Consider the following 14,301-nt stretch of genomic DNA (forward strand, 5'->3'; position numbering starts at 1 on the left):
CGGAGAGGAGGGTGTGAGAAAGACCAGGGTAGCTTCATGAGCTGAAGCGAGTCCAGCGTGGGCACGACATAAAGCAGGTGGGGAGGGATCTGAGATCGCCTATGGCTTTGTGCGCCACTTAAGAAGTTTGTGTTTAGCCTCGGAGCCAAGGAGCCTCTGAGGGTTTGAAGCAGAGGGTGGCATGGTCTAATTTGCATTTTTGAAAGTGGACTCTGGCTGCACAGGCGACAGGTGACCTCGGATGGAGACAAGGGCAGCAGGCAGTGGGCAGGAGAGATATTGCTGGTCTGGATTGAAATGGAGGGAGGTGGACAGAATCTAGAGATATTTAGGACAAAACAGGAACTGGTGATTGATTAGACACTGGGAATGGAGGAGAAGGGGTTCGAGAATGAGCCCAGATTTCAGAGTTGACAGCTGCCAGGGTGGTGGGAGATGGGGGATGGAGAGGGGGGTGTAGAAAAACATAGTGAAGGGGCGCCTGGGTGGCTTAGTCGGTTAAGCGTCCGACTTTCGCTTGGGTCATGATCTCGCCGTTCGTGGGTTCGAGCCCCGCGTCGGGCTATGTGCTGACTGCCAGCTCGGAGCCTGGAGCCTGTTTCAGTCTGTGACTCCCTCTCTCTCTGACCCTCCCCTGCTCACGCTGTCTCTCTCTCTCTCCTAGAAATAAATAAAAATATTAAAAAAAAAAAAAAAGAAAAGAAAAAAAGAAAAACATAGTGAATTCAGCTTAGATGTGATGAGTTGAGGAATCCGTGTGACATTCTAGCCTGGCGTCCAAAAGGTAATGGGATACCTAGAGTTGAACTTCATGAGTAAGGTCAGGGCTGGACGCAGATTTGGGAATCTTCAGTATATGTAAATGCCTGAAATCATGAGAGAAAGTACCACTGTCTAGCAAGAAAAGTTACAGTGAGAATAAAGAATAACCTCGAGCACAACCCCCAAAGGAAACCATCATTTAAGGGAGGTATAGGAAGGAGGCGGGCAACAAAGGAGCCTGGGAAACGCGAGCAGAGAGAATGGGATTAACACCAGCGGAGTTCAGTGTCTTATCCTAAGCCAAGGGGAAGAATGTTCCTGCCAGAGAATGTAGTCAACACGATCAGCAGCTGCTGGGACTTCAAGTCAGATAAAAAAGTGAAAACACTGGATTCAGTAACCCAGTGATGGCGACCGGTGACATCACTGAAAGCCCTTCGGGGGGGCTGGTGCCTGGAAGCCGCCCTGCGGGGGGTGCGTGATGAGTAGGAAGTGAGTCCTCTGAGAAGTCTGGCTGCGATGGAGGAGAACAAGGAGGCAGTGGGGACGAAGAGAGTACGGAGAAGTGGTTGAGTTCTATGCTGGGGAAGAGCTGAAAACTTCGAAGTGCTATTAGAAAGAGCCAAAGGGGGAGGCGCCTGGGGGGCTCAGTCGGTTAAGCGGCCCGACTCCGGCTCAGGTCATGATCTCCCAGTTTGTGGGTTCGAGCCCCGCGTCGGGCTCTGTGCTGACAGCTCAGAGCCTGGAGCTGCTTCGGATTCTGTGTCTCCCTCTCTCGCTGCCCCTCCTCTGCTGGCGCCCTGTCCCTCTGTCTCAAAAATAAATAAACGTTAAATAAATAAATAAGAGGGAAAGGAGGGAAAATCCCCTGGGATTTTCAAGCTCTGTGTGAAACAGAGGCGAAAATTCTCTGCTGCTGGGGAGGGATGTGGGGGACGAGTCCCCCAAGAATGTGAATCAGGAGGCAGAAATTAGGGCTTGTGGGGACCGGGTTGATGTGAGAAGGAATCAGAATAGAATTAATCATCAGAACATGCAGGTCTCAACAGGGTTTTCCATCTTAGCAGAATGCTTCTCTTATGCCCATGACGCTAATGGTGGAAACATCGTGAGAAGCCATAAGATTAGTGTGTCTTTTCCCCAGATCACAAGAGCAAGGGACTCCTAGTGCCCGTGGCTGCCCGTAGCAAGTCATTTCATCCGGTTCCTCACCTGAGGACAAAGTGAGATCCCATCCCAGCTCCTGCCCTGCCGGGTGTATTGTGCTTTTCCACACAGCACAATAGTAGTGCTCTGGCTGCTGTTGCCTCTGCACAACGGGCTGGGGTCCCCGGGGGGCTGAGCCCACCCCTAGACCTCAGTCCACACCTCCAGAATAAGGCAGTGTGCGACTCTTCCCCGGGACGTCCATGGGAGGCGGACCTTCGTGCCGAGAGGGCTGTGGACAGCTTGTTTTGCGAGCTGAGAGAGCCCCTTACACAGAAAAGACGTGCAGGTGCTGGGCTAGAGCCGAGGTGCGGGGGGGCCCACCGGGGTATCGTGAGCTGTGCCAGCCCTCCATCCCGCCATGTTCTGATCGGAAACTCTGAGAAGTGCGAGAATTCTAAGTCAGCCTTGATTTTCTAGGTCATTGTGAATGCATCTTCACCATGGCAGAAGGATAAAGCGTTTTTTCTTTTCTAAAAAAATTGGTTTATTTATTTATTTGGAAAGAGTGGGAGAGAGAGCGCGCGTGCATGAGTGGGGCAGGGGCGGAGAGAGTCGGAGGTAGAGAGAGAGGAATCCCAAGCGGGCTCTGAACCACCAGTGTAGAGCCCGGTGAAAAGCTTGAACTTGGAACCGCAAGATCATGACCTGAAGCAAAGTCAGGTGATTAACCCACGGAGCCACCCAGGCGCCCCGAAAGTGTTTTCCCTTGATGTAACTTTTAACTATTTGGGACTAAGGTCATATTTGTTCTCTTGCCTCAAGCCCCACAAAGGTCGGGCAAACCCCAGATCCACACAGGGCCCCCCGACCGTCCATCCCAGCGGGGTTGACTTGGGTTAACTGACTCCCTTAGTGCATCGGCATTGCTTCTGCGGCGGCAGCAACCTGAAGAATCCAAGTTCTTCCCCCCTCGCCAGATCCAGACAGTCCCCTCTGAGAAGGTGGCTTCTTTCTTTGTGAACTGGGCCCCGTGGGAAGTTGTCCCACCATGTCCGATGCCTGGCACACCGACTGATCTTTAGTTTGAGGGCTAGAGTCGTTTCCCAGCTATCACCGGAGTGAGGCCTGGAAAATCTAATTCTTTCTCTCCTCTGGAAGGTCGAGGCGGGCTTTGAATTCCGGCAAGTGGGGGTAGCTCTTCCTCCCTTCCCTCCTGCAACAGCACCTTCCATTTCCCTCCCCAGCCGAGCCTGGCCTCCAGCTGAGGATTTGCCCCCGAATAGGAGAAGCAAATTCGGCCCTGTTCTCATTGCCATTCTTTTTTTATTTTTTTTTTAATGTTTTGTTTATTTCTGAGAGGGAGAAACAGCATGAGCAGGGGAGGGTCAGAGAGAGAGGGAGTCACAGAATCTGGAACAGGCTCCAGGCTCTGAGCTGTCAGCACGGAGCCCGACGCGGGGCTTGAACCCACGAACCGTGAGATCATGACCTGAGCCGAAGTCGGACACCCACCCGACTGAGCCCCCCAGGCGCCCCTCCCTTGCCATTCTCTCTCCCTCTCTCTCGGACTCACACAACTCAAGAGGACCAGTCTCCCATTTGCCCTACTCCCCACCTTTCCTCCCTCCTACTTCCCCTCATTGATTTTCCCATCCAGCTGTGACAGCTGATTTGCCTGATAAGGATTTTGGCCTCAGATGACCTACTTCACCATTTTTGTGATATATCCCCAAACTGCTCCACTTGCAGCTTTGCAAACCAGCTTAAACTCAGTACAGCCTTAGAAGATAGGAAACAGTGTCTGTAGGGTCATGTGTTTAGGAGATGACACACGTGCACAGTGATATGAACTGCTCGGTGCCTCCATTCACTTTACCTATCGTCGCCCCAAACTGTTCCTCCTGATGCCAACTTTGATCTTACGTGGTTTTTCCGTGTGAAATAAATTCAACTTGCTTTTTGGAGTTGGGGGCATGAAGTAGATTACAAAAATGTATGTCACATTTCACGACTGCAAAAAGATGTACCGATGTAAGACAGCAGATCATTTCAATTCAGGGACTGAGGAAAACTGTCGCATGGGAAAATCGGTTCTTCACTATGTCTCCCGCAAGAAACTTGCTAACAACATCTCTAATGAGAGTAATCACAAATGTTTCGTTATGCTTCTTTGAGAAATCACTCCTCAACTCCCTAGCCAGGGGTGGGGGAGAACTGCTTCAGAAGCTAACTTGATAGCCAAGCTATCCTAATTTAGCCTTCTTCTTCAAATATGGGAACTCGAGCTGCTCCAGTAACATGTATTAATGTCACACTTTCCACCCTTCGGTTTTACTCACATTTAACCAAAGGTAAACATTCATGTCTTTCCCAGCTGCTGTAATATGATAAAGAACATTTTTTGGACTTAGGGTAGTATTAAAACTTACTGAGGTTGGGGCGCCTGGGTGGCTTAGTCGGTTAAGCGTCCGACTTTCGCTTGGGTCATGATCTCGCGGTTCGTGGGTTCGAGCCCCGCGTCGGGCTCTGTGCTGACTGCCAGCTCAGAGCCTGGAGCCTGTTTCAGTCTGTGACTCCCTCTCTCTCTGACCCTCCCCTGATCATGCTTTCTCTCTCTCTCTCTCCTAGAAATAAATAAAACATTAAAAAAAAATTTAAAAAAAAACTTAGTGAGGTTGACAATTTCTGTTTGGGTCACGTCACCTTCCACTAACATAGGTCTTAGCTTCATTGTTAAACTCCAAGACTGCTAAAAAAATTTGTTCTAAAATTACATTATATGATATATATGTGTGTGTGAGTGTGTGTGTGTGTGTACACACATATATATGTACATGCGAGAGGTGATCACATAGTGTTAAATTAAATACCCAAATATATAATTCAAACTCTCCTCTCTACATAATATTCCATAGTTAACAGAGATGCAGGACACCAAGGAGATCATGTCATTAGAATTGGCGGGATTTATTTGTGTGTTGTGAACAAAGACTTATGTGAAAGTGGTTTCTATGCCACATAGGCACATAATGGACAATTTATGAGGGAAAGATGCCCTTTTTGCGTTTTATGAATTGTGGAAGAAACCCCAAGGACCTGCCACGCCTCAGCTTAGTAGCTTGACCCTATGGGATTTCACCTGCCTTATTTCAAAAAGAAGATGGTTCCATTGTCTCTTCTTCCCTTTCACTTTTTTATGCTTCTAAATAATAAGAATCTCTTATTACTCTTCTTTTGTGTTCCCATTATACAAATTGAAAACGCTTATTTCATTGTACTATCTTTTTTTTTTTTTTAACATTTCTATCTTCTATCTGTCAGCAGTCTAAAATGCTAAAAATGTTTTCACATAATGGGGGCGCCTGGGTGGCTTAGTCGGTTGAGCGTCCGACTTTCGCTTGGGTCATGATCTCGCGGTTCGTGGGTTCGAGCCCCGCGTCGGGCCCTGTGCTGACTACCAGCTCAGAGCCTGGAGCCAATTTCAGAGTCTGTGTCTCCCTCTCTCTCTGACCCTCCCGTGCTCATGCTGTCTCTCTCCCTCCTAGAAATAAATAAAAAATATTTTTAAAAAAAATGTTTTCACATAATGAGGAACAATGGGAATTATATTTTTTCAGTTTTATTGATATATTAATTGACATATAATATTGTATTTGTTCAAGGTGGATAACATAATGACTTGATATATGTATATATTATGATACAATTACCACAATAAGTCGTGTTAACATCCATCACTTCATATAGTTACACATTTTTTTCTGATGAGAATTCTTAAGACTCTTCTAGAAATTTTTAATTTACAAAACTGTTGACTGTAGTCATCATGCTATACATTACATCCTCAGAACTTATATATGTTATAACTGGAAGTTTGTACTTTTTGATCACCTTCACGCATTTCCTCGAACTCTTCCCCCTGCGTCTAGCAACTACTAGTCTATTCTCTATTTCTGTGAGTTTGGTTTTTTAGACTACACATAGACTCCGCATCATACAGCATTCGTCTTTCTCTATCTGATGTGTTTCGCTTAGCATAATACCTTCAAGGTCCATCCATGTTGTCACAAATGGCAGGATTTCCTTTTTTATGGCTGAACAATATTCCAGTGTGTGTGTGTATAAAGATCTTTATTCTTCCATCATCGGACACTTAGGTTGTTTCCATGTCTTGCCTGCTGTAAATAATGCTGTAATGAACGTGGCGGTGCAGATATCTCTTCAAGATCGTCATTTCTTTTCCTTCAGACACGTGCCCAGAATGGAACTGCCGGATCATATGTTACTTCTATTTTTATTTTTTGAGAGACCTCCATACTTTTTTCATAGCAGCTGCACCAGTTCATATTCCCGCCAGCAGTGTACACGGGTCCCTTTCTCCCCGTCCTCACCAACACTTGTTACCAGTTTTCTCTGATGACAGCCATTCTAAGAGGGGTGAGGTGATTCTCACTGTGGTTTTGATTTTCATTTCCCTGGTGATTACTGATGTCAAGGAACTTTTCACGTACCTGTTAGTAATTTGTATGTCTTCTTTGGAAAAAATGTCTCATTAATTCCTCTGCCCATATTCAATAACAATGGGAATTCTTTTTTAACTTTTTTTTAATGTCTTTATTTTGAGAGAGAGACAGAGAGTGAGAAGGGGAGAGGCAGAGAGAGAGGGAGACACAGAATCTGAAGCAGCTCCAGGCTCTGAGCTGTCAGCACAGAGCCCAATGGGGAGCTCGAGCCCATGAGCAGCAAGATCATGACCCGAGCCGAAGTCGGACGCCTAACTGACTGAGCCACCCAGGTGCCCCAACAATGGGAATTCTTAAACACTGCTCATGGGAGTATAAATTATTAAAACAACCTCCAAAAAATAGACAAAATCTAGTGAAGTTGAAAAGTTCACATCTTAATAAGTATAATAATAATAATTCCATTACCGTATATGTGCCCTAGAGAAAACTCTTGTGTATTTACATGGAGACATGCATAAGAATTTTCAAAGTGATCTTATCTCTAATAGAAAAATATAAAGAACCCAAATAGTCGCGAAGAAGAAAATGGATTTTTTAAATTGCTATGTATTCATATATTAGGATATTACATAAAAGGAGAAATCAGTGAATTACAGCTACATGTATCAATCAACATGGATGAATCTCAAAAATATAAGTTTGAACCAAACAGGGGCACCTGGGTGGCTCAGTTGGTTAAGCATCCAACTCTTGATTTATAAAGGGTCAGGTCATGATCTCACAGTCTGTGAGTTCAAGCCATTCGCTGGGCTTTGTGCTAACAGCACTGAGCTTGCTTGGGATTCTCTTTCTCTCTCTCCCTGCCTCTCCCCACTTGCTCTCTCTATCTCTCAAAATAAATAAGCAAACTTTAAAAAAAAAGTTTTAAAGCAAGCTATAGAAAAAAATGCAGTATAATGTTATTTTTGTTAAGTTTTTCAGTATGCAAAACAATACTAATAATGAGGATGAGAACCAGTAATTTCAGGATAGTGATATCCTATTGCACATGAAGGATGTGACCAAGGAAGGGTACACAGGGCACTGCAATACTGGTAACGTTTTCTTTTTAAGCCAGGTTGTAAGTACACAAGTGTTTGTTATATTCTATATAGTAATAGTAATGCCACTATATATATAATAATAGTAATGCTACTATTTATTGAGCAGCTACTCTGTGCAGGTTACATAGCATCTATTAGGTCATATATTCAAAACCATACAAGATAGGTCGGCTCCTTTAAAGGGGAAGGAAATGCTCAGAAAGACGATTAATTTGCCCCTAACCACATACCATGTAACAGCGAAGGTGGGGCTTAAACACAAACCCATCTCAAACCTAATAATTAAAGGTGGTTAATTCAGGGAGAGTACTGGAGAGACAGAGAGTATAATAAACTTTACTTTTCATTGATACCCTTCTAAAGAGCTAAAGCTAAACAAATCAGCTAATAAAGCTTAATAGGGGCGCCTGGGTGGCTCCATCGGTTACGGGTCCGACTTCAGCTCAGGTCATGATCTCGTGGTTCGTGGGTTCGAGCCCTGCGTCGGGCTCTGTGCTGACAGCTCAGAGCCTGAAGCTGCTTCAGATTCTGTGTCTCCCTCTCTCTGAGCCTCCTGTGCTCACGCTGTCTCTCTCTCTCTCTCAGAAATAAATTAAAAAGAAAAAAAAAGGGTAATGACAAGCCTCCAAAAACTCAAGCTAACCCCTAAGTAACATACCCAACCCGTTAAAACAAAATTCAAGCAATTTTTTAAAGAAGACAACAAAATCCAGGAACTCACCCACTGGAGATGACGACGACAGTCAAAATCATTCCAGATATGCCAAGTGCAGGAACATGGGACCTATAAGCAGAATACAGATCAGTCAGTAAGAACAGTTCCCACAAACGGCAGTGATAACGCAATGAGCATGGAGGACATATTTGGGTACTGACGCTGCCTGCCTGGGCTATGCAGGCCTAATCACCCACATCATTTCATGGAGTCTTATCTCAGTATGGCCTCTTCCCAAGAATGTTCATATGAGAAATATAAATGTCCTCTCGGACTTCAGCAATGGCTTCCAGAGCCTACAGCCTCCCTGAGATGTGTCTTTAATATACTCAGTCAGTCACCACTCAGGTGCCCCCCGGACACTTGTGCTGCCAGTCATGACTCAAGGGTCAGTACAAATAAACATACCTGGCCCTTCGCCGTGTTGTCTGTAACAACAGAGGGTGCTTTCGGGTTAGGCCATTGTGCTGACCTGACCTTATCACAATGAGTCTTCCAAAATTCCCCTCTCTCTGATCTGGTCAGCTGCTGCCACCCACAGACTCCGTTAGCTTTACATTCGGCTGGGTCCTCAGACCACCAGCTGCTCTTTGTCAGAGGCTCCAATCAGCAGTGTTCTCAGTCCTAGGTACCTCTAGTTCAAGGACATCCTGGGGTTCGTGGGCCCCAAGAGTGGGGCTGCTGGAACGGCCTGTGGCACCTGCCTCTATCCCTGCTTGCTGCTCAGATCCCCCGCTAAATTTAGCATATTTTCACATTGCCTTATATATTGGGTTCAACAAAATGTCTAAATGAGGCAATATTGTCTCCAACTGAAGTAATCAAATAAGGAATTGGATTCCCATTTTGGTAGTGGGGCCAGAGGGTAGATAACTTTTATCTTTACTGTCTCAGGAGTCAGGCTGTGAGCCTCAAAACACATTGCTCCCAAGAATTTGGCGGTGTTCTGTATTTCATCAGAATTAACAAGCCACTTCTGTGCTCTCATGTGAGTTAGCATGTGCTCTACAGTCACTGCCGCCTGTTCTCTGTGGGGCCGATGGCGCACAAACTCTGAGACGGAACTGAATTCAGCCAACAGTTACGCGAACTGGGAGCACACACTTTCTCAGCAGACTCCCTAAGTGAGAGCCTCGTCTCGGCCAGCGCCTGGATTGCAGCCCCTGACAGGTGACGGGTCCTGAGGCGGAGGTCCAGGTAAGCCATGCCAGATTATTGAATCAAAGAAACGAAATGCTACATTTCTGTTATTTTAAACTACTAACAGGTAGCGATTTGTGAACCAGAAACAAGTAACGATTATAGGGCTTATCTTCAGGGCCTCATCAACACAATGAAACTAAGCCCTTTGGATGGAGAGAGATCTGCTTCACGTCCCAGCCTACCCATTGGTGGCAAATAACGTGAGAATTCGCATATTCTTACAGAAGTACCATAAATGTGCAGTGAGACCCCAGTCAGGTAAAGGCAACTGATCTTGATCTTATTCAAAAAAGATTTTTAAAAGACATTAGCAATGCTCAAGGCGCCACCAGTTTTTGTTCTTTAATCTACAATATCTGAAACAGCCAGGGCTGTAATCACCAAATTCAGAGGCTTCCACTGACCTCTTCAATGGCCACAATGAACTGTGGTAGAGAATTGCATCCTCAATATCCTGCTGTCATTATGTCCTTAATCATGGCTTTACGATTCTTTACTTCTATATTATAGTTCTCTATTGTTTGCTGTGTAACATGGACGGAACTAGAAACCAGTCAGTGCCTTCTTCCCACGACTTCTTCCCACTGTCATCTCTGGACAAGCAACTCTTGTCAGTTGGGAAAACCCTTTTGCAGCTTACAAGCATTTACAGTACAAGCATGTAAAACATCAGTACAAGCTATGCACTCAGCAACGAGATCAACAGCGGCAGAGTGCTTAACAGTGATTTCAACGGTGCAATCCAGATGATTACAGTTACTTCTCTTCCACATTTCACTCCTTCTTCAAATCTGGCCAATTGAATATGTAGCTCTCACAGCTCAATAGAACCTGATGAGAGGTCAGCTACCACCATGGCATACCCAGGCCACAGTCAAAAAGTGCAGAAGTTCAGCCCATCAACCCCATCTTCAGATACTTGCCAAGTAGATCTCAGATTCGGGTGTGGTTTTATGAGCAAGTGAACAACACATAGATGGAGGGCTTTGTCACTGGTTTCGATGAGTACATGAACCTTGTATTAGATGATGCAGAAGAGGTTCATTCTAAAACGAAGTCAAAAAAACAACTAGGTTGGATCATGCTAAAAGGAAATAATATTGCCCTGCTCCAAATTGTCTCCAGCTAGAAACGATCAATGAAGTGAGAAGTTCTTGAGAAGGTCACGTAGTTTGGTCTTTTAAGAAGTCCTTTGTCGGGAGTATGGCTCTAAAAATATTTCTTCATATTGTTTTGATTACTTTTATGTTATTACTAGATGACAATAAATGTTGTGGGATTTTTTATTAAAAAAAAAAAAAAAGAACCTGATAAGATAATCGTGTGAGCAATGGTATCCAAAAGAGCCATAAAAGGCTGTACACCCTCCCCAGCTCCCCAAGAAAGCTTGTACCCCAGCCCTTCCAAACTATGCCATTGTACCCACGATAGATTCTAGAAATAAAAAAAATAAAATAAAATAAAATAAAGAGGCACTTTCTGTTTCAACTGGGTGGACAGCTACCACTCTGATACCACCTCCCCCAGTTGCTATGTGGGCCAAATTTCTCTAGCACTCACTGCGTCACCCTCTTCTCTAGGAAACCTCTGTGAATCCACCTCCAAGTGGCCTTATTGCTGGGTTCCTTTGAAGGGATATCGTTTTTATTCCCCTTCCTGGTTTTGTTTCAGAGTCCAGAGAGATTGCTTATTTGCGAGGTGAGAAAGTATCTATCCTGGGCAATCATCACCGTCTCCTGCATGGGGACTGCCGGTACCGACATCAAAATTCATAAAGTCCCCTGCATCGAAGGTCAGAATTTAAGAACTCCTCAGTCATTTTCTAAGTGTGGGACTCTTCACTGGAGTTGTGATTTGTCCATTGTACAAGCCAGTCTGGAGAACCCACAGCTCATATGCTTTGAACAGCTTATTCCATTATTTACTGGGACTTTATCAGCCTCGGAAAAGCCTCCGTGAGTTGGCAATGATGTAGTCATTGAAACAGAAATCCAAAGGCTTCCTATAGAGCATGGTTCTGTCCCAATGGAATAGCTTGCACAACGGCTCGAGGCACTGGGTCACTGTGATGCACTAGCTGCCAGGCCCCCTCCAGCCACAGAACCGCGGCTGCTTTCTCGTCAAATAGATGCGGCTGCCAACTCTCTAAGAGTCCCTGCTAGACAATGTTTCTTTTAGATTCTGCTCCAAAAGTCAACAGTTTCTTCTCCAGTTCACCTCTATCTACTCACACTTTTCATATGTAGCTAAAAGAAACTCATTGATCCTTCTTACTCTACCTGAAAATCCCCTTAGCCATTTTGTGTAAAAAGTATGACTCTTCCATTTACCGGCTGTGTGAAATTGGGAAAAAATTGCCTTCAGTTTAAATTTCCACATCTTGGTAATGGGGATATCGATGCCGTTCTTGCAGAGTTGCTGTGTGGGGTATAGAGCATAAAGCTCTAGCCACAAGTTGATTAGATATATTTGTAATTTTCCATAATATCAACCTTCTGCCAGGCTTTTGGTTATGGGTAACCAAAAAGATGGGTCATCTTTTCTCCCACCTTCAATGGCACTTTCTTCTCTGTCCTTCCATGCCTCATTAATAATCTCCTGAGTCCCTTCCAACTTCAAAGGGACTTCCCACCCCAAAGCCAAAGTCTACCCACCCCAAAGCCAAAGTTTAACCCATATGCTTTTTTGTACATTTTTTAAATGTTTTATTTATTTCTGAGAGAGAGAGAGAGAGAGGGAGAGGGAAGGAGCAGGGGAGGGTCAGAGAGAGAGAGGGAGACACAGAATCTGAAACAGGCTCCAGGCTCTGAGCTGTCAGCACAGAGCCCGACGTGGGGCTCGAACCCACGAACCGCGAGATCATGACCCGAGCCGAAGTCAGACGCTTACCGACTGAGCCCCCCAGGCGCCCTCTAACCCGTATGTTTTTAATCTCTGTGACAGATCTCTCATGAGGTTGTAATCAGGGGGACGATGAGACTGAATCATTCCGAGGCTTCCCTCAGACACTGGGATGGGTCCATCTTCCTCTCCATGTAGTGTCGTGTGGCCTCTCCCACAGGGTAGTCAGACTTTTTATGTGGCCAGTCAAGGCTCCCAAAAATGTAAACCAGAGGTATCTAGACCTTCTTAAGGTTTACTCCCACTTAGGCAAGTGTCGCTTATACTTCCTTTTGTTGGTTAAGCCATCACAGGGCAGGCAACATCCTAAGGAAAGATAAGGAAGATCTGGCCACAGGGATCTGGGAGAATCATCTGACCTCTCTGCTCAGCTCTGGGCTCTTGCTAGAACAGTTCATTGCATTAAGAATAGATTTTTACGGCTGTATGATGTGGACACATTTTCACTGACTCATTTCCTGCGATGACAATCTTAGCTATCAGGAAGAAAGACCTTTAATTTGTTCTTGGTGGTGGTGGGAGGTTTGAAACAGAGATAAAAAAAACAGAAAATAAGACAACACACCTCTCGTTGCTGATAAAAAAACAAAAGTGTCAAAAGAAACAGAAAGCTAAAGCTAAGAACACTTTCAGCTTGTTGTTGGAAGGAGACAGGCAGCACTGAATTTTTATTGGGTCTATTTCTGACATGTATTTCATTCACCTGGATGTATCACTTTATCACATTAATGCAACACCAACTTCCAGAAGCATCTTCTAAGCAAGTGAACTCTGCCAGTAGGGTTTCTATCTTAATGGAACAATCAGGTTGATCAGTGGTTCTTGCCGTATCTAAACACTCCTCAAGAAACAGAAGAAAATGTTTGATTATACCTCATTAAAAAAATGACATAAAATTGTATACTTGTGAATATTATCAGACTTGGACAGAAATCATGGATTAATTTATTTATTCAAAATTTTGTGTTGACAAGACTCTGCTAAGGGACAAATACTGCTTACGGTTTTGAAATAAAACATAATAAAAAGCAGTATAGAAGAAGTGCCTTTTAAAAAGGGGAGCTAGGGGGCCACCTGGGTGGCTCAGTTGTTTAAGTGTTTGACTTCAACTCATGATCTCGCAGTTTGTGGGTTCGAGCCTGCATCGGGCTCTGTGCTGACGGCTCAGAAACTGAAGCCTCCTTCAGATCTGTGTCTCCCTTTCTGCCTCTCCCGTACTCACTCTGTCCCTCTCTCTCTCTCAAAACTAAATAAGCTTCAAAAAAAATTTTAAAAAGGGGAGCTGGTAAGAGGGGTGACACTGTTAAAATTACATGAGCACCCACTATCTCTGATGCAGGGTGGTGACTCCCTCAGGACCAGCACCAGCTTGAGGGTTCTCTGCTCCATGCTGGTTAGATGAAACTCACATTGTCAGGAGTACAGAAACTACCTATGCAGTTGGTTTGAAAATGCCAAATCTTCATTGTGAATTTTCTAGAACTCTGCTTGTCCTCATATAGTGTTACCATTAGATTCACCTTTTAGGGAAACCATTAGTGGGCCATTGGAAACATATCAGCCTTTAGTATTAGGCCATAACCAAGACTGTTCATCCATATCACTCGCTGACACATCGTTCTGGTATAGTTTGATATGGAAGTCTAGAGGATGATGTGATGCCACGGAAGAAAATCCCGGTGTAGAAGGCATCACTGCATTTATTCGACAAAGTGTCCAGGCTACCAGAATAGAGAAAACAATCTCCATCCTTAGAAGAATATGTTACCTCTTGTTGAGCACCTCCGTCTACCTGTCATCATGCTGAGCTTTTGCCTAAGTTCACTCTGCCCTGACACATCAATCTTGTAATAATGCCATCAATGTTCCCACGCTACTGGTGGAGAAAGTCAAGCTAAAGGAAGTTAAATATTTCATCTGGTATCACACGATTTTGCCCCAGGAATGCCTGACATCACAGCCTCTACTTGTTCTACTGCATGAAATAGTCTCAAGTAGAGAA

General features: G+C 44.7%; 1 pseudogene; it reads left to right on the forward strand.

Annotated features, from left to right (window-relative positions):
• The first annotated feature begins 10,252 nt into the window (after window positions 1–10,252).
• On the forward strand, window positions 10,253–10,527 carry LOC144221370 (small nuclear ribonucleoprotein E pseudogene; annotated as a pseudogene).
• The last annotated feature ends 3,774 nt before the right edge of the window (window positions 10,528–14,301 follow it).

This window comes from Crocuta crocuta, unplaced genomic scaffold, assembly GCF_008692635.1.
Source record: "Crocuta crocuta isolate KB4526 unplaced genomic scaffold, BGI_CrCroc_1.0 scaffold20, whole genome shotgun sequence".
Lineage (NCBI taxonomy): Eukaryota > Metazoa > Chordata > Mammalia > Carnivora > Hyaenidae > Crocuta > Crocuta crocuta.